Source organism: Triturus cristatus, chromosome 9, assembly GCF_964204655.1.
Source record: "Triturus cristatus chromosome 9, aTriCri1.1, whole genome shotgun sequence".
NCBI classification, from domain to species: domain Eukaryota; kingdom Metazoa; phylum Chordata; class Amphibia; order Caudata; family Salamandridae; genus Triturus; species Triturus cristatus.
In genome coordinates, this window is record NC_140592.1 from 169,135,234 (window position 1) to 169,157,972 (window position 22,739).

Here is a 22,739-nt window from a genome sequence, read left to right on the forward strand (position 1 = left end):
GGTGAAGAATGCTACATCCGGGGTGGTGTTGTCGAGGAGGTCCCAGATTTCGGTGGCGTGTTTGTGGGGGGACGTTTAGGAGGATACATTGAAGGGTCTTCGGTTCGGTTGTGTTCTTGCGGACGGGTTGTGCTGTATCCGTGGTCCGGGCGGTGCTGTAGGTGTGCCGGCAGCGGTGACGGCTGAAGGGTTCGTGGGTGTCAGCTGGTGATGCTAGCTTGCAGTTGTTGTTGCGGCCTGGGTTGATTGCGTGGAGTGCCGCTGGGTTGTAGCGTTGGCGGTGCGGAGGTACAGGAATCCTGGCGCTGGTGGCGTTCGGGTCGGGGACGGGCGCAGACGGGCTTGCCTTTGGCGCGCCAACAGGGCACACTTTGCGCGCGGCAGCCATTAAGTAGGGGATGGAGAGGGCTGGATACTGGGAGGCGGGGAGGGAAACTGGCTCGGGCTGGTCGCGCTCGGGGGGGAAGGGCTGCGGGGGCAGCAGCGGCGGGAAAAACGGGGAAAAGAAACCAAAAATTAAGAAGAGCGATAGAAAGAGTAAAAGGGTGAAAAAAGATAAAGGGTGAAAACGGAGCAGAAAGCAGGAGAAAAGTGATAGAAAGAGTAAAAGGGTGAGAAAGATAAAGGGTGAAACGGAGCAGAAAGGAGAGGATGAAGGGGGCAGAAAGCAGAGCGAGAGAAGGAGTCAGAGGTCCACTGGACCACCAGGGATGAGGTGCAGGTATAACCTGCGGGTGGAGGAGGGTCTCGAACACCAACCCTACAGGAGTGCAAGGGCTCAAGAGGTTCTCACTTAATGGTGGAGCTGCAAGGGTGGGAGAGCAGTATAAGTATGTTAGCATTTCTCAGAGCAGTACGGACCGATGAGAATGCAGAGAGCAATCTCCTGGAATGGGGACAAATGTTGACTGAATTGTCCACAGCAATGAATGAGAGTGAGAATGAGAGCACGCATAAATTGCAGAACACTGGTCCCGCTGCAACACCTGCAGATGCAACGCTGCCGCACGCGCCTTCTCACACCATGAACACATGAATCACAAACAAGTTATGAGTGCACCGCTAGTTTTTTACCTATGTCAGAGGTACTGTGCGGCCTGTCTGTTGCTGCCACGAGGGTGGAGGGAGGGGAGTGGGAGTTGGTAAGGGGGGAGATCAAGATTCCCTATTATGATTATTGTTGTTCCTATGTTGTTTTAGAATGCTGGTCCTATCATTAACAAACATTGTACTGCCACTAATAACGAGAGTAACTCGGTTCAGGGGTAGTGCGATCAAGCACAACAATGGGATGTCATGTTAATAGCATTTGATGTATATTGGCTATTGATGTTAAAAATGTACATGCATGTCCTTGTTCTGGATAAGCTGGAAGCAGTGATTAATAAAAACAAGTTAAAAAAAAAGTATGTTAGCATTTGCCAATTGAGTATAAGCCAATTACACATATACTTTTAAGGGTCAGACCATTGGCACTGAGGCCCAGTCAGCAGGGCCCAGTGCACTACAGTCATTGGACCAGTACCTAATAGCCAAAAGTGAGGTAAAAGGTGGGAGTAAACCTGCAAAAAGCCATTTCCTCACAAAGATCATCAAAAAGAGAACATGAATGTGTTTTCCGATTGTAGAGGCAAAATAGTGCTGTGGTTTCATGGCTATTCAGGTGGAGTTCAATCATATTGGGAAGTATTTCTATCCTCTCCTAACCAGAGATCTCCTGGTATAACATTGGTCCCAGAACCAAACTCAGAGATTTTAAACCTGGCAGCAGAGACCCTGGAGAAGTGACATAGTTTAACTTGCCACGTAAAAGAACTAGGGTAATATGTATATCTGACCTTCACGTATTTGCCTCCCTTGTGACACTATGTAGCGATAGACTCTTGTAACTAACATTCTGAAGCTGCACTATTATCATGAAAGTAAGGCACACACTCATTAAAGGCTTGGATCATCTCCTGAAGAGGGAAAGTCATGCCCTGATATGTGTCCTATCGGCTGGCTTTGCTACAAACGCTGCGCTTGATTGATTGCAAGTGCCAGATCATGGGATGAATGGTTAATATAATTCATTCAGCCATCAAGCTAGAAATTGAGGTGTATTCTCTGACAATGTTTATTGTTTAAATTACAGTTCCACAAATACAAATCCTTGACTCATACCAATAAGAGTTTTCCATTGATAACACTATTCCGTGGATTAGACAACAAAGACTATGAGGGACCAAGCACAAACTGCTTTTACATTCTCAGCCATTACTCAGGTCCTGCCCTCACAAGCAACTTCACGGTTGACATTTTTGCAGAGCAGACTGGCTCCTTGCAGGCATGAGTGAGCTTTTAGGCCTGACTTGAGAGCACAGCTGTAGCTAAACCTTGTGTGATCAATTTAAAAAAGAGCTTTCAGTAGTACAATAGAGACAGGGCTTTGGCTTCAGCCACTCGTGGGTGGACAGGAGCACAGGTTTTGATTGTGCAAGCCTTGTGTGCTTCCACAGAAAAATAAAGTGCTTCCCCTCCATGCAGTTGTTATGATTTTGTTTGTTTATTCATCTGCCTGAGCAGGCAGCAGTATGGCTGCCTCGAGAGGTCTCGCTAACACATAAAAGGATCAAGCTTACAAAGGTTTAGAGCTTGACCTTTCGGAGGCACAAGCATGGCCCCTGGAATGCTGCTAAGTGTCTTAAATAAATCAATAATTTATGGCGTTTGTTTGTCTCGCAGAACCACAGATGGGAGTAGGGCAGTCATGAGGAATGTATTGCTGTTTTCCAGTCACAGCATCCTCCACTTCCATCATTATATTTAGACTTTAGATTGCAGTTGAAAGTTTGATAGTAGTTTGGGATTTTTAGGTCTGGCTTGAGAGGGCAGCTAACACCTTACCTTAGGTGATGAATAAAAAAGCTCTTTCAGAGTACTACCGCGAGAAGGGCTTCGACTTCACCCGCTAGCTGGTTCTCCCAAGTACAGGATTTGATTGGGGCGAGTTTACATGCTTTCAGTAAAAATAGTGATAGTACTGTATTTTTGGGCTTGTGGAAAAGATTATAATCAATACAGCAGAACTAAGTTGGTTATGGTGGCAAGCCAAAGATTCTGGTTATAGATCTGATCGCTTAATGGTGAAATGTTATAACATATTTATTGTAAAAAGCCTAGAGTAAAATCAACAAACATTTAAAAGTAGATTCTTAATAATCTATATAAAAAGGCTACAGACAGGTATTTTGTTACATGTAATCTCACTGAATACCATGGAATACAAGGTTGTTGGTGTTGGTCACCCACTCAGACAAACCCTGGGCATTTTCACTTTGATGATTCTTGTTAGGCCCTAGTGAGAGGGATTGTATGTTGTTTTGCAAACTATATTTTTCAACATTTTTTAAATGTTATAACCGTATGCATGACAGTTGTCAGTTTATGAGCACTTAAATAGGTCTTTGTTGGTTAAATACAAAAGCCAATAGTAAAGTACGAGTTCATTAGGAAAAACATGCCAGATGTCACAGGTTTGCTATGTTTATTTTGAAACAGTTGACAAAGCCTGACCTGCCTATGGTAAAAAAAAAGCATGTTTTAAAGGCCACAGACTTTAAAGGATGGATTGTTATTATAGTGTGCTAAAGCCTATAGGCAGGTATTTTGTTACATTGAATCACACAGATGGCTGTCTTAGGCAAGGGTTTTGGTGTTGGTGACCCCACCCAACAAACCAAGGGAATAACAGATATGCACTGTGTTAATCCTTATTAAACTCTCTTAGGGAGATTTCTTTTGATTTGCCAATTGTAATTTTGTATACATTTCTAATTTTATATCTGTGCTTGCTGGTTGCCAGCTGATGTGCATTTAGGGAGGCCTATGTTGGATATAGTGTCAACCCAATGGTAAAATGTGCAGGTCTGATCAGGTCACTGGGAAACGTTATGTCAGTTTCCTTAGGTGCGATCTGTTTATATTAAAAGTTATGGCAAAGCAAGTAGGCACGATTTACTAATTGTGAAAAGCATGCATTAAATGGAATGGGCATTTAAGGGTGGATTGTTATTATACAGTGTTAAAGCTTGTAGACGGGTATTTGGTTACGAGGAAGCGCAGAAATTACAGTTGTGAGCAAGGGTTTTGATCTTAGTCACCTACCCAAACAACCACTAAGATATAAGATTTGCAATTTGGTAGTCTTTAATAGGCTCTATTACCAGGGATTTTATATTGTTTAGACATCTGTAATTTAGTCCAGGTTTGTAATGTCATTCCTGTGCACCCGATGGCTGCCTTGTGGGAAGGTTTATGCCCTGCACAGATTGTCTAAGTTTGTTATGGCGACAAGCAAATCATAAAGGCTAAACACCAGATTGTTTATTATGAAAAGTTACAATAAATACATTCGGCTTGACATATTGATTGTGAAAAGCATACGCTAAAGTCAATCGGTTTTTAAGGATGGATTATTATTGCTCTGATTTAAAGCCTGCAAATAGGTTTTTTGTTAAATTGAATCTTGCAGATTAGTTTAGCAGGCAAGGGTTTTTGGTGCTGAACATCCCCTCGGACCAACCATGGGTATATGAGATTAGCATGGGAGACTTCTTGTTAAGCTTTCTTAGGAGAAATAGTATTTTTATTTTCCAACTTTAATTTAATGACTGTATACCTGATGGTTTCCTTGTGGGAAAGCTTAAGTTCATTACTGGAGGCCAGCATCGATAAAGATGACAAGCCAATGATAACAGCTAGATGCCTGATTGATTCACATGGAGAAGATACTTCAGATGCAAAATGGTCTCATCTGTTTATTATGAAAAGTTATGATAAAGGCAGTAGGCCTAACATATTGATTTTGAAAAACATGTTAAAGTCAAGAGGCATTTGGGGTGGATTGTTATTTCTCTGCATTAAAGCCTACAGAAAGGTATTTTGTTACTTGATTTGTCATAGATTACCTTTGTATGGAATAGTTTTGGTGTTGATTAACACCTCTAACAAACCACACAGGTAAAAGGTTAGCAATGCTAGAACCTCCTCTTGAAGGTCTAACAGGCTAAGCTGTCTGCCAGGATCTTGTCATAAACAAATCATTAAATAATTCTTACATCCATACATATAAATATATATTAATATAGATAGGTAGAGGGACTTTGGGTCAGTCCTATTCTGCCATTGGTCTGTCTGAGTGCCATTTACACTCTGCTTCCATCCATAAGAGTGTTGTGCATGGTATAATGGTTCAGTCCACATCAGTCAATGGCGCACTCGCCTTGTGAATGATGGCATTTTCTAATTGCATGTGCACCTCCACCTGAAAAGGAGTGCACTTCAGTGTCAGGGCTGAGTGCAGTCCTTTTGTTTTCAATTGTGACCTCTTATAGTTCCAATTTAATTTCTTGGCATCTTCTCGTTTATTATAAGTTTCCTTAGAGGATGCTACAGCTCTCCAGGAAATGCTAACGAGTTGCTGTCTTACTTCTCCTTTCATCTGTGGTGCACTGCATCCCACGTAGCCACTGTCTTTCAACCAGGAGACAATATGGAATGCTACAGTCTTTAGTGTGTCACTGTTTTACCATTCTAAGACAGCCAATATGTTGGTTTTAAATGTGGCAGCCATGCTGTAACTCTAAAACAAAGATAGACAATGTACAATACCTCTGCAAGATGGACTCCAACTGCTATCTTTAGTTTTTTTATTACAAGCATATGACACTGTGTTTCAACTGTAGTTTGTTTTCTTTTTTCTTCTTGTATTCCTTTAATGTAAACTGCATATGGTGTCGAGTTTGTGTGTGCTTTTTGGGATAAAGTCAAAGGGTGAATGCAATAATGAGTCAGTGGATTGATGAATGGATGCATGAGTGCACAGATGAGTGAGACAGCACATGTGTGATTTTTTATTGAGCACCTAAACCCATCAATATTTTTTTTTTAAAAAAAAGACAGATTCATTCATAGGCCAGACCTAATGGTATTGCCAATGCTTGTTGATAATGAAATCGCATCATCCCTCACTGTCAAGGAAGTCCATATAAATGGAAATTGAAGCAAAACGGTTTCCTCCTTGTTTGAGCTGCAGTTCTGGCACTCTCCTATAAATAAGGTTTTAATTTATTAATAAGTGAATGCATCCCTTTCTCCAAAAACGAGTGGGAGAAAATTCCGCAAGATTTACACTATTGTTACTTTATATAAAACTTCTTTGGATTCAGACATCACATCTCTTTGCAAATGGTTATCTAAAATTTGTCTAACGTGCCTCATGAGAAAACAAAAAAAGTTAAGCATGGAATGTTTGAATTAATTTCAGTCATTCAAAATTACTCTGGACCATATTCTAGCTTCATAATTTTTTGCTCACTGTGTCTCAACAGACAGGGACCAACCACTTGCAAATCAGTAACGGTCCTCCTCCAATAGGAACAGTCCAGGCAAAAAAAACCCTCTTAGTGGGAAGACAAGCAGTCCAACACTGGCATTGTATCAGCCTTGTTGGGCCTGATCAGTGGCACACTAAATTGCCTCCAGGAACTCCTGTCCATTTTCACTGGTGGCAGCGAAAAAGCAAGAACTGAATGCAGAGGAGAGGAAAAATGGGTATATACACAAATTATGTAGTTCAGGGAGTGAAAGTTAAATTACTCATTTAATGCAGATAGCAGGAAAGCACGCTTTACGTGTGCGATAGGCAGTGGCACTTGTGAACCCAGTGTCTCTATGAAGATAAAAAATGTAGCTTTTCTCAGACTTCATTGAAATTGCACTAATAAAACCATGTGACTTAAACCTTTTTTGATTGCATGAATGAACAAAGCGATTGTTATATCAGTATAAAAGCCCAATAAATAATCAGGATTAATAGCCACAGACTAGCACTGCTATCACAATAAGCACACTAATAACCGACACAACTAGTCAATGGTCTTGCTGGATATGTTTTCCTCTCCACTAGGGCAACTAGACTTAGCAACATAAAATTAGTTTGTTTGTGAAGTCAAAGAGATTGGCATTTGCAAATAGACGAAAAAGGTGCTCTTAACACACTATATAGATTTAAAAAGTGACCCTAACCGGAGTTTGTACGAGGATGGCTTAGTATGTGGTGCACATTTAAAGGGGTGGTGCACCTTGCACTAATCCAGGAAACCCTTATGGTGATTTTAGTGGTCTTTGATAACCACAGAAATCTCTCAAAGTAGTAGCTGTGGAAAGCAGCCTTCAGGCTTATCTTGAAGGAGTGTAAAGCAGCTTGTTTTACCACATGTATTAGTCAATGTAGATTGGATGAAAAAGAACCACATAGTGTTTTATAAAAATAAGTCTATTTATTACACAACACGATCTCTAACATATTGGTATATCTCCTACCCAGAGATATCAACACAATACAGAAGAATACTTTGCAATAATCAGATAAGTAGCACAAATATGCACTGGTCTCCAAGGGGAAACCAAACCATATACTAAGAAAGTCGAATGTGAACTGCAAAAGAGCAAAGGACTTGGACCAGAAGACTTAGAGGAGCTGGGAAGCCAGAAACCACCTGAGGAAAGTACTCAGGAACCCCACGGAGGCTGTGTGCAAAGTGGAAACATAGCCGCGTGTCCAAAGGAAGTCACGGTTGCAGCTTTAATGAAGAAGGACCCTTCCCAGAGGACCCCTTAGAAACCCTTTGGAGGATGGAAGATTGGAGAGCCACTCCACCCGTGGATGCCCCAGGAACCAGGTTACCTGCACCATGGGACCTGGGTTCATAGGGATGAATTGACATCAGAACCGGACGTGGACGACAATGGGAGTCTTTGGGAGAAGTGCCTCTGGAGAAGCCTGTGAATGAGTAGGGGGGAATCCAAGGGTGGATTCTTTAAGAGGAGAACCTGCAAGCTGAGGGGACAGAGTCTCTGCCAATCGAAAGGGTGACCAGGAGGCACGGAAGTACAATGCCCACCGATGTGGAGAGAGTCAGGAGTGAAGACGATGACCTTGGCGCTGCAGCTGTAAGGACCAGGCGACGCTGAGGATGTGCATGTACTGTCCCACGTCGGATGTCACTGTCTAAGTGGTCGATGTCTGGCGGGAGCACCAACAAGCCTTGGTAGCCGCAACTGGCTTGGAAAGCGAAAAGATGCAAACGTTGGGACAGCAAGGTCCAAGGGACTTGCCAAGTGCAGGAGAGTCGGAGCAGGCCCTAAGCAAGCAGGGGAGCCCACTGAAGCAAAGGAAGACCCTCGAGAGGAACCACAGGCCGAAGGCACATGAGTCGCAAGAGGGCCTCAGGCAGCTCCCCAAAGACAGAGGCCCACGATGCAAAGACTGCAGGGAGGATGCTGATCTTCGAGTGATGAGGAGCTGGAGGCTGAAGCTTCTTGTAGCCCGAAGATCTCTGGAGGGCAGAGTAAACAAACCTTGCCAACGACAAGTTGACACAGTGCACAGGGGTTTGATCCCAGCAGCTCCAACAAGAAATACTGTCCTCCAAATTAGAAGAAAGGCAAGTCAGGCCTCTGGAGAAGCACCACCGGTGTTGCTGAGCCTTGGGGAGTCCGAAGAATGACAGAAGCAGCAGACCGGTAAGCTTTGTTGCAGACCATGCAGCTGCAGGGGAGTGACTCCTTCACTCACTCCGAGGGAGATTTCTTTGGATGTCTTTGATTCCCACAGGTCTTCTGGAGAACATGGGTCAAGCACAGACACAGTCAAGACAGACGATTTGAAGAACACCAAGACCAGGAGAAGCAGGCGTCTTCCTTGATGCAGTCTCGGTTCCAGTCGAAGTCCAATGAAGTCCAGGTGTAGAGGGGTTCGAAGAGTGTCTTGGTTTCAGAGGTGAGTCTTGTTCCACAACCAATCTGAGGACCCATCCACAGAGGAGACCTTAAATACACAAAGAAAGAGTTGGAACGACTCGGGGTCCTTCCCAAGGAGAGGCTGGACAGAGGGAAGGATACTCCCCTGTACTTTGTCCAATTTTGCACTATAGCAGGAACCAAGGTTCCTGAACTGGCTCAAACCGGAGTATGCAAGGAGGGTACAACTGGTGCCCTTCAATGCAGTCTGGGGGCACTGAAAGGTGCCCCCACTCTAGCTCAATACACTAAGTTCTGTCTGGGAGGTGTGCAACTTCCCTGTGACAGGAAACCTAATGTTCTACCTGCTCTGCCCTGCTCAAGCTCAGCAGCAGGAGGGCTGTGGTCGGCAGCAGCACTAGCTTTCTTGCAGGACCTAAAAAACTGTTACCGGGAGTACAGGAGGTCCCCTAAGGGGCCCACCAATATATGGGATCATATTACCAGCACTGGAATCGGTGTTGGGGTATGATTCCAACATGTTTGATACCAAACATTACCAGGTTCGGCGAAGCCATTATATAGTTATACATCTCATAATGACTGATGTCAAATATAAATCTTAAAATGGCTAACCGCACTTACAAAGCCTGGAGAATCTACTATGGGGTTTGTAGGGGTGCCCTGCTCATGCAGGGGCACCCTCACACTTGTAACCAAGCACCCTGTCCTAGGGTCCTGATTAGCAGGATCCCAGCAGAATATAGTCAAAACACACTGACACCAGGCAAAAAGTGAGGATAACCATGAAAGCAGATCCTACTTTCCTCCCGAGTACAAAACATTTAACCAATATGAAGCATCCTCAGAGAACTTCTTCATTTGATTGGATTGTACTAATCAATTTTTATGGTCGAAGTAATTTTTATCAGAATTATGGCCCGGATGTACTAAGGATTTTGTGATCGCAAACCTTGTGATTCACAAAATCACTTGGTTTGCAACTGCAAAATTCATTTTAGTAATTTACAAAGACCATTTCTGTAAAGACCGAGTCTGTAAGGTGTTTCTAACTTGTAAAATGGGTTTTGCGATTCATACCAAATTGCAATTTGGAAGTGGTGTCAAAGTGGAACTCCTTCCAAACTGCCATTTGTTATGTCCAGAGTCGGTGGTTTACAACCCCAATTCCAGTTACCGTCTCTTCGAAGGAAGTGGCAGCTGGTTGAAAAGTAGAAAGGGGGCCTTTTGGATCTTATTAGGAATAGTGATAGGATCTTCGGAGTGAGTAGGCAGAGTACGGAGACCACTGCCAAATGCCCCAGATGTTTTTCCAAATTAAATCTAATTTTTGAATGCTATAAATAAAAATAAAAATTGGGAATGCAAACACAGGAATGGTAGTCCCCTGACTCTTTCAGGCCCCCATCTCTTTGCCTACAGCCTATTGCAAGGGGACACAAAATGCATATGCCTAATTAATATCCATTAGGCAGACAGAACTGGAAATCAAACAATTTATTCCAAAACTCATAAATTGAGGCGCAATGTGTGACAGCAGAAAGGTGGTGGAACTTCGAGGGGCAGAGCTATGAAAAGCACAGCAAGGAGAAATGTGACCATACATATTTTCAGGCTTGCTACTGGTCATAAAGAGGCTGCATTTTAAAATATCTTCTGGAGGTTCAGGCACCTACTTCAAAGATCTGTGTGTGCCCAGCACTTTTCAGGGGTGATTAGCAGCAGGATAATTATTGGGGTTAATGTACTCCTTGGAGAGATCTGCGTTTTGTCTAATGACAGTTTTGACTTGTAATGTTGCATATAGGGATAATGTGCCTAATAAAAAACACATTTAGGAACATGCAAATCACAGATTTGATTTTTTTATGTAGATAGTTAAGTCGGTTACTGCTTTTGACACAGAGATCCTTTTGTTATTTGCAGTTTATAAGTTGCAATCCTTCTAATACAGCACAGCAAGCTGTGAACCGGCATGAAGTGGCTGCAGGGCATGAGTTTAAAACATAATTTTACCTCAATCTGTCGTTTTTCTAAGCTTGCTAAAAAGGATGTTTTTAATAGTGATAAAGTCTTATTAGTACAGGCAACCCCAATCATCGTATTAGGTTTTAAATTCTGACGTGTTTCTCCTGACCATGCACTCTTAACATAGAAAGCCTATCAGTATGGACGCTATGCGACTCCCCCACCTTGTACCCTTCATTGTCTCATGTAACATTTCTTGTACAATGATTTACACACTTGTATGATTTACTGATTTCGTACAATATGTGGGTGTGCGTATGTGATGTAAAGGGCTACGACACTCTATATTGGGATAAGTAGTGCTATACAAGAATTAAAATATAAAATAAATTTGTAAGAACTACTTAAATTCTTGTTTGTGCAATCACTCATACAGACATATAGATCTAACATTCTTACAGTGCATGTGTATCTCATACAGGGGCTGCCTCCAAATCATAGTTTTTCTTAAGCATTTGTTAAGTGATAACAAGCTGAGTGACGTTGTTTCCCTTCATTGCATGGGGACTCCAGATAGCTCCCAGTCAGGATCAGGGCTGGACTGGGAACCGAAACCAGCCATGGCAAACTGCTCGGCCAGCCCCCCCTGGGAAAATGAGCGGGGTGCGGCCGAGCTGTTTGCTGGGGCCGGTTTCGGCTGATTTTGTTACAGGGGGCCGATATTGCTGGTCCCCGGTAACAAAAAACGGCCCCCCAGGGGCCCAAAACCGGCCTCCACCCTGGCGGCCCACCGGAGAAATGCCCGCTGCTCGCTACGGCCAGTCCGGCCCTGGTCAGGATGATAGTCGAACAAAAGAAGGGCTGATGGTCGTTTAAAACAGGCATTTGTTTTGGGCCCAGCTGGGAGTGAAAATATGAAAAAACCCTCAACACCTGCAGTTTTTATCTATGAACCGAAAACAGTCAAAGTCCGAGCGTGTCGACAAATTGCACTGGGCAGGGGCGTAACACAGGCCCCCGCAGCCCCCGCGGTGCGGGGGGCCCCCACGCTCTAGGGGCCCCCTCACTCATCAGAGCCAGCCAGCAATCCTCATGTTTTTAAGGATTTAAATGGTGCGTAGTTGCGCACGCCCGGCCTCCCCATACGTTAAATAGTGCGCGCAGCCGCGCACGCCTCTGCCAGGCAGCCTCTACATTAATTTAAATGGTTGGTGCGCACGCCCGGGCCCGGAAGCTCTTCATAATTAAATGTTGCACGGCGGCGCTCAGTTGTTTCCTGCCGCGTCTGCGCGGTCTTCAGTGTGGGGCATAATGGGGTGAGGCTGGTGATTAATATGCGCCAAGTCCTCTCCTGGACCGCGGCCGCGCTGACCCTGGATGTCGCGGCTGAGTTGACCCGACAAAAAGTAAGTGCTCGCCTCGCAACGTATGTACTTTTATTCAACAGTGAAGTCAGTTCCCGTCACAGTGCGCCTATGGAGCGCGTTAATTTTAATGCAGGTAAAGTGTGCTTTATGTAACTTATAGTGCGGCTAGCTGCAAGGCACTTTAAATCATACAGCGCCCTGGCTCACTCAGCTGCTGCACTGTGTGTGTGTGTGGGGGGAGGGGGGGTTTATATGTGTGTGTGCGTGTGCGTGTGCCTCGCAGCCTCTTCTCCCGAATGAATGCCTGCACCGGTGCTCTCTGCCGTGGCGGCAGTTAGTCGGCGCCTTTCAAGTATGTTGGCTCATTAAGGCAGCCGGAGTAGTGGTCTGGTGTCGTGGCACTGCAGCCTGCCAATCCCACAGCAAAACAAGTGTGCAGGCTGTCTGCATTTGCCCAATTTTGTTGTCAGAAAGGCGGCACTTTTAAAAACTCAATTCCAGTTACTGGACATATGCACTTGTAGATCCGATGTTATCGCTCGTTTTAAAGCAGAGCATCCACTTTTGGCAGGGAGATTGTTGAAATTCATGCAGACATTCCAGAAGTTATTTAGCACCGCAGCCTCCTGTGAATAATATGCTAACAAGGCAATTTAGACATATCTTTAGTTGACCTTTTACTCACTGGTGGCGAGATTGAGCCAAAACCTAGAGATGCTTGCTTATAAATTACGTTCGCAGCGATGAACTCGGAGCGAATTTTTAAATCCTCACTTGTAAAATGAGAAATTCAATTTTATAACGATGCTGGCACAAAGTCGCAAGTGTGAGATTTGGCTTGTCTGGTTTCCAATAGAAAATCATAGGGCAGTCCCAAACACAGCATTTAGGTTTGCATCTTAAGTACCCGAGGCCCTGTAATGTATTTTATATTCAGAACAATTGCATTGGGATTAATTTGTTCATAATAAGACGGATGTTCACCTATGACTCGAAAGTATGTAATGTGAAATGCGACTGTGGTCTGAGATGTAATTTTGATAGTACTGAACACATTCTATGCACTTTCAGAGAATCAACATTTTTTATGAGGCCTGTGTCTTGATATGCATGTCCTAAACGGGTTGAGATCAGTTTTAATTTAGACCTATGAATTGAAAGTGTAAGAGATGCAGTAACTTGTAGAAATTTTGATAGCACTTTACACACTCTATGCACTAACGGGGAATCAACCAAGCTTATTTACAAGCCCCTTGCACCACCCGTACATCACTTTTCCCATGTTAAAAATGACGCAAAAGTGGCACAAGAGGCTTGTAAAATTAGCCCCAACATTTTTATTAAGCCTGCGTTTTGATATACATGTTTTAAATGGATTCAAACCAGTTTTATTTTAGATCTATGAATTGTCAATGTTTTTGTGCATTTTTATTATGTGTACTCAATTAATCTTGTGGAAGTGGCAAAATACTAAGGGCCTGAGTATGACTTTGGCAGTGCAGGAACAGGCTGCCAGGCTGCTGCCACACACCGCCAAAGCTCACCGCCGGCAACCCACCAGATTAAAAGTATTTTTGTAGTCTGGCTCCCGGTCCTTTGGCATTCCCACTGTGATGCCTTTCAAAACGGCCCCGCAATGGGAACGTCAAAGGCCGTTCCTGCACAACATGGACTGTTAAGTCCATGCCATGCAGGAACAGGGGGTGCATGCACTAAGGGAGCACACCCAGGGGCGTAACACAGGCCCCTGTGGTGCGTGGGGGCCCCGCGCTCCAGGGGCCCCCTCACTCATCAGAGACAGCCAGCAAGCCTCATGTTTTTAAGGATTTAAATGGTGCGTAGTTGCGCACGCCCGGCCTCCCCATAAGTTAAATAGTGCGCGCAGCCGCGCACACCTCGGCCAGGCGGCCTCTACAATAATTTAAATGGTTGGTGCGCACGCCCGGGCCCGGAGGCTCTTCATAATTAGATGTTGCACAGCGGCGCTCAGTTGTTTCCGGCCGCGTCTGCGCGGTCTTCAGTGTGGGGCATAATAGGATGAGGCTGGTGATTAATATGCGCCAAGTCCTCTCCTGGACCGCGGCCGCGCTGCCCCTGGATGTCGCGGCTGAGCTGACCCGACAAAAAGTAAGTGCTCGCCTCGCAACGTATGTACTTTTATTCAACAGTCAGTTCCCGTCACAGTGCGCCTATGGAGCGCGTTAATTTTAATGCAGGTAAAGTGTGCTTTATGTAACTTATAGTGCGGCTTGCTGCAAGGCACTTTCAATCATACAGCGCCCGGAGAGAGAGAGAGAGGGGGGGGGGGGGGGGGGGCTGTGTGTGTGTGTGTGTGTGTGTGTGTGTGTGTGTGTGTGTGTGTGTGTGTGTGTGCGTGTGTGTGTGTGTGTGTGTCTCTTACTATCCTTGTGGGGACTTGGGTGTGATAACACACTCACGCTGTGGGGACTTGATTGCACTGTGGGGACCTGAACCCAGGTCCCCACAAGGCAATGTCCTTTAAATGATAGAAAATGGCTTCAGGAACATCTGTGTCAATTTTTACAACTTTTTAAAAAATTGCCTTGTGGGGACCTGTGTTTCACAAAGTGTGTTTATATTTCTGCTCAGCTCTGCCCCTGTAGACAGGAGGCGGTACTGCAGTCTTAAACACACTTTGCATTTAAACACACTTTGTTCACCAGGAACACAAGTTAGCAGCAGATATTTCAAAGGTAAAGCTGCAAAATCCTGTGTTAAAAAATATTTTTCATGCAAAGTAACATTTTCCCCATTTAATAAAGTAAAACTTTATTTACAAGAAAATTTTGAATTTAAACTATTTGAGTTTAAAAATTGTTAGTGGTTGTATAAACATTGCTAAAAGCAATTTGGGTACGTTTTAAATCCCAGATTACGTCACTATTGCAGTTTGATCCTTATCTGCAATTAAAGAATGATGGTGCATTAAAACATGATACAATATAAACTGATCTGATCATTTTTTGCAAATTTGATTACATATTAATATTCACTTTGGAATATGTTCTTCAGATGATGGCTAGATGAGTGAGTTCCTTGAGTTGCATTGTGCTAACAGCTGCGCTCACTCAGACGCCGAACTGTAGTAATGTCATGCCCACAGCATGGGGAAGTTTAATTTTAATAGAAAAAGCATGTTCTTAGAACATTAGCTACATTCTTCGAAAATATATTCAAATGTTGCCATAAGATGAAGTTACATTTAAATCCTTTGAATTGCTTAATTTCTAAACTATTCCCAATGCTTTACAAATTAAAGCAGCTTCATTCCCAAAGATGGGTGAAGAACAGTCATATAACAAGCATTGGCAAAGCCAACAGGTGTCACCTACGAGACAGCTACTGGCTTTGACAGAGTTTTTTTGACCTGCTGTACAGCAGCGTCCCTGCTCTGCCGCATGGGTGCAATTGAAATTAAAACAAATTAAAAGCACTATGATGCAGCCAAAACAGACCACATCATGACACTTATTTTTATTGCTGGCAGGAGGGTGGGGTGTGTGAGGGGTCAACACTATCAACAGAGGAGGTGGGGAAAAGAAAAATCACTGATGCTGCCACTACTGATCACAGTATATAAAGAAGTTGTCAGAGCCTCCTTGGCCTTATTCAATTATAAAATGCAGACTCTGATATATATGAACCTTAACGAAGTAGGTGCAGAGACACAGGGTCCTGGTTCACCCTAATTAGTGGCTATGTTTTAAAAGCCAAAACAGGGGAGGTGGATAGGAGACCAAATCCCTATCTTGCATTAGGGCTCACAGTGCCCTTACTACTGCGTTGGCACCCACACTTATTACAGTTTGGACTTAGTGCTTCAGCTAAGGTGCAAAGTTCTGCTGTAAAATGGGCCATCTCATGTTGGTGTCCACTTCAATTTGCCCTTCCTGTGTATTTAAATATAGTTTGCCTTCCAAGATCATACTAGTTTAACTACAACACACTGCAGTAGCATAGGCTGTGCTCAACCACCTGCCTTATGACTGAGAAGGTCTTCAAGCCAATTGTGTGGAGAGGATGTGGCGTTATGCTAGAGCTGCAAACTTGGAACTCGATTGTTGACATTGGCTTGACATCCTGTGATCCTGGTAAAATCACTTTATCTCCCTGTGCCTAAAGAAATTGTACATGACTTAACTGGTGCTCATGTAAAGTGCTTCAAAGAGGAATGACTCAAGCACAGCACTGGTGGGAATGTGGGATTTACAGAAGTATATGAGAAGTGGCTTTTATTGGTTCACCATAAGAACTTTTGTGTGGGTCAAGCCTACTAATGCATTCACAGCCATGGTTGAGGGTGATCTAGACTACTGCTCATACTCCACCCAAGAGAAGAAAGGCTTTCACCGCGGACATAGGGTGCATAAAGAATGGACAAGTATATCACATTAAGGGGGTGAAAAATCTCTTGTTTAGAAGTGAAGTTTTTTGGGGGCATAATATGTTGTCTATGATCATATTGGTCAGCAGTTGGGAGCAGAGATTGTGGGATTCGCTTAACTGCAGACTATAAAGAGTGTTTATAACATTTGGAGGCCTACCTTTAGCAAGGAATATACCATACTTATATTGGAATTGAAGCATGAATGTTGCTGTAAATAGACTGTCATTTAAGGAGGGAAGCACTTTTTAAAATGAGGCACTACACCTAATATTTTGGGTAAACCTAGAAAATTATTGGTATACATATAAGAAGAAAGAGCCATAGCATGGATATGGGTGCGGGCAGACAACAGTAGATGTGTGTCTGTTTTGGAATGAAATTGCACTACTTTACCTACAGCTCATACCCTAGCATGGAAATAGTCTAAGTTAGTGGCTAAGCTGTAGACAGTATATTCTATAAATAAAAACATGATTTATTCACATTTTGATCATGTACTCATGTGGCATTGAGAGGGATTCAATCAACTTTGCCACATAAAATGATTTTTGTGTCAAACGTTGACGTGAGTGCAGCACCAAATTCTCTGCTCTGTGGTGCACAAACCCACTATCAGGGTGGGAACAGTTCAAAGACAACTGGAATACGCACAAAGCCAGATCTACTCAACTAATGTGTCCTGCCTTTGCATGAAGTTATACCACCAAATAAAACCAGGAGCAAGCAATAGGTATACGGAAAAGCCTAGGATATTTCCTGACACACATGTCATTTCTGCAAAAATATCCACTTGACACAGCTTACTTGACATTGTGTTAAAATTTGTACTGGAGAGCTTCATCATATATAAATTTCACCAAAGGCACTACTAGCTTTCCTTATCACTGTCATGCAATGCTTAGAATCACACAAAACAGACATCATTGGCATGCGACTCTTTGAAAATATGGTGCTGTACTATTTTTACTGTTTGTCCAAGGGAGTGCAATGGAATATTACAAATGTTTATATAGCACTGCCCCATGTTTAGTTTATCTAGATCACTGGGTGGCACCACAGCTCCATGTTTCTGTGTTTCTGAACTAGAGAGTAGCCAGAAAATGAACATACTTCCCGATTTTGAACTAAAGCTTTGATGGCATCAAGTAAGTGAGACCAACCCGCCCTAGCTGAGCTCCCTTGTCTCCTCCATCCAAGCATCCTTTCACCCTACCACCTTTTGATATCCACTATTTCACCTTTACAATGTGTCAGTCATTCATTCTTTCATCCGTCATTCATTCTTCCCCATTCCATCCATCAAGCCATCCATCTATCCAGTCTGCCATCCATCCATCCACTTTGCTATCCATCCACTCTGCCATGCATCCATCCACCCACTCTGTCATCTCTCTCTCCATTCTGCCATCCATCCATTATCCACTCTACCGTCCATCCATTCACTCTTCCATGTATCCTCTCTGCCATCCACCCATCCACTCTACCATCTATATACTCACTCAGCCATCCATCATCATCCATCCATCCACTGTGCCATTCATCTACCCACTCAACCATTCATCATCCATCCATCCATCTATCCATCCACTCTGCCATCCATCCACTCTGTCATCCATTCACTCATTCATCCACTCTGCCTTACATTAACTAATTTCATCCACTCAGCGATCAATCTATCCATCCATCCATCACTTTAATCTGTCATCCTTTCACCTGCTCATCCACCTATTCATTCATCCATCCAGCAATACCTTTACTCTGCCGGCATCATTTCACCTGTCCATTCACCTATCCATTGCTTTACGCTGCCATCCATCCATGTCTTACCTCTGCCATCCTTTCAGATATTCATCCACCTATCCATTCACTCTCTCATCCATCCAGCTATTTACTCTGCCATTCTTTCACCTATCCTTCCATTTATCTATCCATCCATCACTTTGCCATCCATCCATGTCTTACCTCTGCCATCCTTTCACATGTTCATCCACCTATTAATGTGCTCTCTCATCCATCCAGCCATTTACTCTGCCATCCTTTCACCTGTCCATCCAACTATCCATTCATTTCATGCATCCTTTCACCCACTCATCCATCAACCCACTCATTCATCCACCTACCCATACACCCATCTTCCTTCCTTTCACCCATCCTTCCTTTAAATATTCCTTCTTTCTTTCCTTTTCCTTTTTTACTCATCTTTTGTTCATCCTTTCTCCTGTTTGCTTTTCTGTTGAGGCAGAATTCCTTTATTGCATTAATTATGACATTTAGTCTGCTCAGGTGCAGACAGAATAGGAGCAAAAGAACTACAGCTCCCGCTGTAGCTGCTGAAGCAACACAACACCCCTGTTTCTGAGCTGTGCTAGCTCCAGCTTATTCACTAACTTGTACTTATCCAGTTATTGCATGCCCACATAGACATTCTGGGTTAATTCAAAACAGGTATACGGCTCCCTTCAGCATGATATGCTTTCTGGACTCTTTAAGCATGTAACTTGAGTAAGAAGAGTCTTAGACTATCCACTGAACTGTGATCATCCACAACAGGTGTGTTTGTGGATTTGCAGCCAGTCAGGGAAGACTTCTCAAGAGTGGCTGAATTTCCCAATAACTACACCTTATCTCTGTGGGACTTGAACATGTTAGTAACTACACATTATTTATGGGGAGATTTGAACATTATATTCACACACTTTCTTTGTTGGGACTTGAATAAGACACAATCTGTGTGAGCTCTTGAACAGTCCTATAATCACACACTATTTGTGTGGGCACTTAAACATCATAATCTTCACACACAATCGTTGAGGTGACTCGAACATGATTACCTTCACACACAATCTCTTTGAGATCTTAAACATTCCTGTAATCACACACTATCCTCATTACGATGTCGGTTTGAAAGCGTCTGACCGACAGTCGGATTCACCTAGACCGTATTGGGACCCATCCGTCCAGCTCAGTCAGAAACAATTCTGACGGACCGTTTATGATTGTCGCGGTCGGAAGGTGACTTCTGAATCTGTTCCGACCAGCATTTGGAGAATCCGAGTCGGTCGGAACTGATTCTTACAGTTCAACTGTCAGCGTTTCTGCCTGACCAATTATGATGTCAGATTCCAACAGCCTTTCCGACTAGGTCTGTCCGACCCAAAAAGGCTGTAGGAAACTGACTTTGGGGGCCCCTAGCACGCCTCCCTTTATCCTGAGTCCTCCGGTTTGGGCTAGAGGGGATATCCAAGGGACCCCCTGAGAAACCATGCACAGTGTGGCAGGCACCATGGGGTGCCTACAACAGGGAGCAAGGTCTTCCACAGTCACCCATTTTCCCAATAGGAGCCTGTGTTGTCAGTCGGAACACAGGCTCTCATTGAAGCCAATGGGATTCCTTCCGAACGGTGTCTGGAAGCATCGCAATTGGTCGGGCAGAACCACCGACCACGAGTTAGTTAGAACTGAATCCGACAAGGAGTCGGGTAGTGTAGTTTCCGACCAACATTGTAATGAGGCCCTAAGTATGTGCGGGGTTGAACATGCCTATAATGCATGTTTGAACATGAACAATTGTACCTTCACATGCTATCTATGTAAGGACATGAAGATCATCTTTAAACACTGTCACTGTGGGGACTCCAAGACTACTATTGTTGCACACTATCTCTGTAGGGACTTGAACATAATAATAAACACACACTATCTTTGTGGCTGCTTGAACACCCAGTAACCACATACTATGTCTGTGGGGAGATTTGACTATTATATTCACACACTATCTTTGTGGGGACTTGAATATAATTAACTTCACACACAATCTGTGGGAGGCCTTGAACATTCCCATAATCACACATGTCCTGATTCACAAAGGTAAACTTACATTTTTGTGTATGTTTATGACATTTTGCAATTCACAAAGCAATTTTACAAGTAGTATCTTTACAACTCCTTATCTTTTTATGTGCAGAGTCCCTGCCACGAGTTTAGAGGCTCTGCAGCCGTAAAGATACTACTCGTAAAATGCCTTTGTGAATTGCAAAAATTTGTAAGCTTAAACAAAAGTTTAATTTGACCTTTATGAATCAGGACCACAGTATCTCAATGACACTAGAACAGCATTTTAGTGGAGACTTGAGTATGATCATCAACCACTATCTTTGTGGCGACTTGAACATGATTACCTTCACACACAATGGCTGTGAGGTCTTGAACTTTCATGTAATCGCTTCATTTCTTTGGGGACTTAAACATCATTATCTACACACAGTATTTTCATGCTCTTTTTTTGTGGGAATTTGATCATCATTACCTTCTCACACTGCCTCTGAGGTCTTGATCGTACCTATAAGCACACAAAATCTTTGGATAACTTGAACATCCCTATAATCACACACTAAGTATATGCAGATTTGAGGTTCACTGATGAAATATCGATGTACAAAATATCGATATACAAAAATATCGATGCAAAAATATAGGGGCCAATTAGGATGGCGGGTGGATCGCCCCCGCCGGGACCGTCATCTATACCTGAAAGACCCCCCACCATATTAGACCGGCGGAAAAGGAGCATAACATGGTGGCCGTGTCTGCAAGACACTGCCATCCCTATTACGATGCTGGCAGAGAGCAGCCTTTCCATGGCGGCATTGCCGCCATGGAAAGGCAGGCCGTTCCTGCTGTTGGGGGCACATTGCGGGCCCCCAGGGTGTTGGGAGGTGCACATGGGGGGTACCTATGGCACTCCCCTACATTTGCATGCACAAGGTGGCAGGCACCGCGCGGTGCCTGTCACATTGTGCATGCAAATGCACAACATGCCTTTTTTACATTGCGGCGGGTGGCGCTTACAGCACCGCCCGCCGCAAAGTAAAATATGCGGGATGCACCCGCCATTGTGGCGGGTGTATCCTAATTTGAATGGCGGGACCGCCGCAACATCGGCGGTCAGTCCTGTGCCCCGATGCGGTGGCGGGCGGACATAGTCCGTCCGCCATCGTAATAGGCCCCATAGAGCACAAAAATATCGACTCCCTATATTTAAACAGGTAAGTACAAGAATATCAAAGAAAAAATATTGAAGTAAAAAATATAGATGTACAAAATATCGACTTAAATATATATATTACATAAAATAAATATATCAAATATTATTATTTTTAACAAAATATATTTAATTTAATATACATTTGAACTAAATATAACAAATAAACTTAATTAAAAATATATAAACACACAAAAATAAAAATGTCTACATATACATATATTTACTTAAATATAATTTATTAACTATTATCTTTATTTCATTTTTTAACTTTTAAATATAAAAAAATATATACATATATCAATAATTTAAAATAAAAAATAATTATTTTACAATGAATTCAAACAGTTAACTAAAAATTACTATTCCCACTCAAGTGAGTGCAACAGTTAGGAAAGTGCTGGATAGCGGATGAGTAAAAATTACTATTCCCACTCCAGTGAGTACAACAGTAGGAAAAGAGCTGGATAGCGGATGAGTAAAAATTACTATTCCAAGTCCAGTGAGTGCAACAGTAAGGAAAGTGCTGTATAGCAGAGGGGTAAAAATTACTATTCCCACTCCAGTGAGTGCAACAGTTAGGAAAGTGCTGGATAGCGGATGAGTAAAAATTACTATTCCCACTCCAGTGAGTACAACAGTAGGAAAAGAGCTGGATAGCGGATGAGTAAAAATTACTATACCCAGTCCAGTGAGTGCAACAGTAAGGAAAGTGCTGTATAGCAGAGGGGTAAAAATTACTATTCCCACACCAGTGAGTGCAACAGTAGGGAAAGAGCTGGCTAGCAGATGAGTGAAAATTACTATTCCCACTCCAGTGAGTCCAACAGTAAGGAAAGTACTGGATGGCGGAGGGGTAAAAATTACTGGTCCCACTCCAGTGAGTGCAACAGTAGGGAAAGTGCTGGATGACGGAGGGTTAAAAATTAATACTCCCACTCCAGTGAGTGCAACAGTAGGGAAAGTGCTGGATAGCGAAGGGGTAAAAATTACTATTCCACCCCAGTGAGTGCAACAGTAGGGAAAGAGCTAGATAGCAGATGAGTAAAAATTACTATTCCCGTCTCCAGTAAGTGCAACAGTAGGGAAAGTGCTGGATGGCAGAGGAATAAAAATTACTATTCCCACTCCAATGAGTGCAACAGTAAGG

At 43.4% G+C, this 22,739-nt stretch overlaps 1 protein-coding gene and 1 long non-coding RNA gene across 2 annotated transcripts in view; one reads left to right on the top strand and one right to left on the bottom strand.

Annotated features, from left to right (window-relative positions):
• DNAH12 (dynein axonemal heavy chain 12) overlaps positions 1-22,739 on the bottom strand; it is a 1,449,067-nt gene that overhangs the window by 1,379,062 nt on the left and 47,266 nt on the right. The gene's annotated exons all lie outside the window — the stretch shown is intronic.
• Positions 11,986-22,739, top strand: part of LOC146797586 (uncharacterized) — a 76,125-nt gene continuing 65,371 nt past the window's right edge. The window contains exon 1 of the long non-coding RNA XR_014968504.1: positions 11,986-12,179. This is a non-coding gene — a long non-coding RNA (uncharacterized LOC146797586). The remainder of the gene's footprint in view (positions 12,180-22,739) is intronic.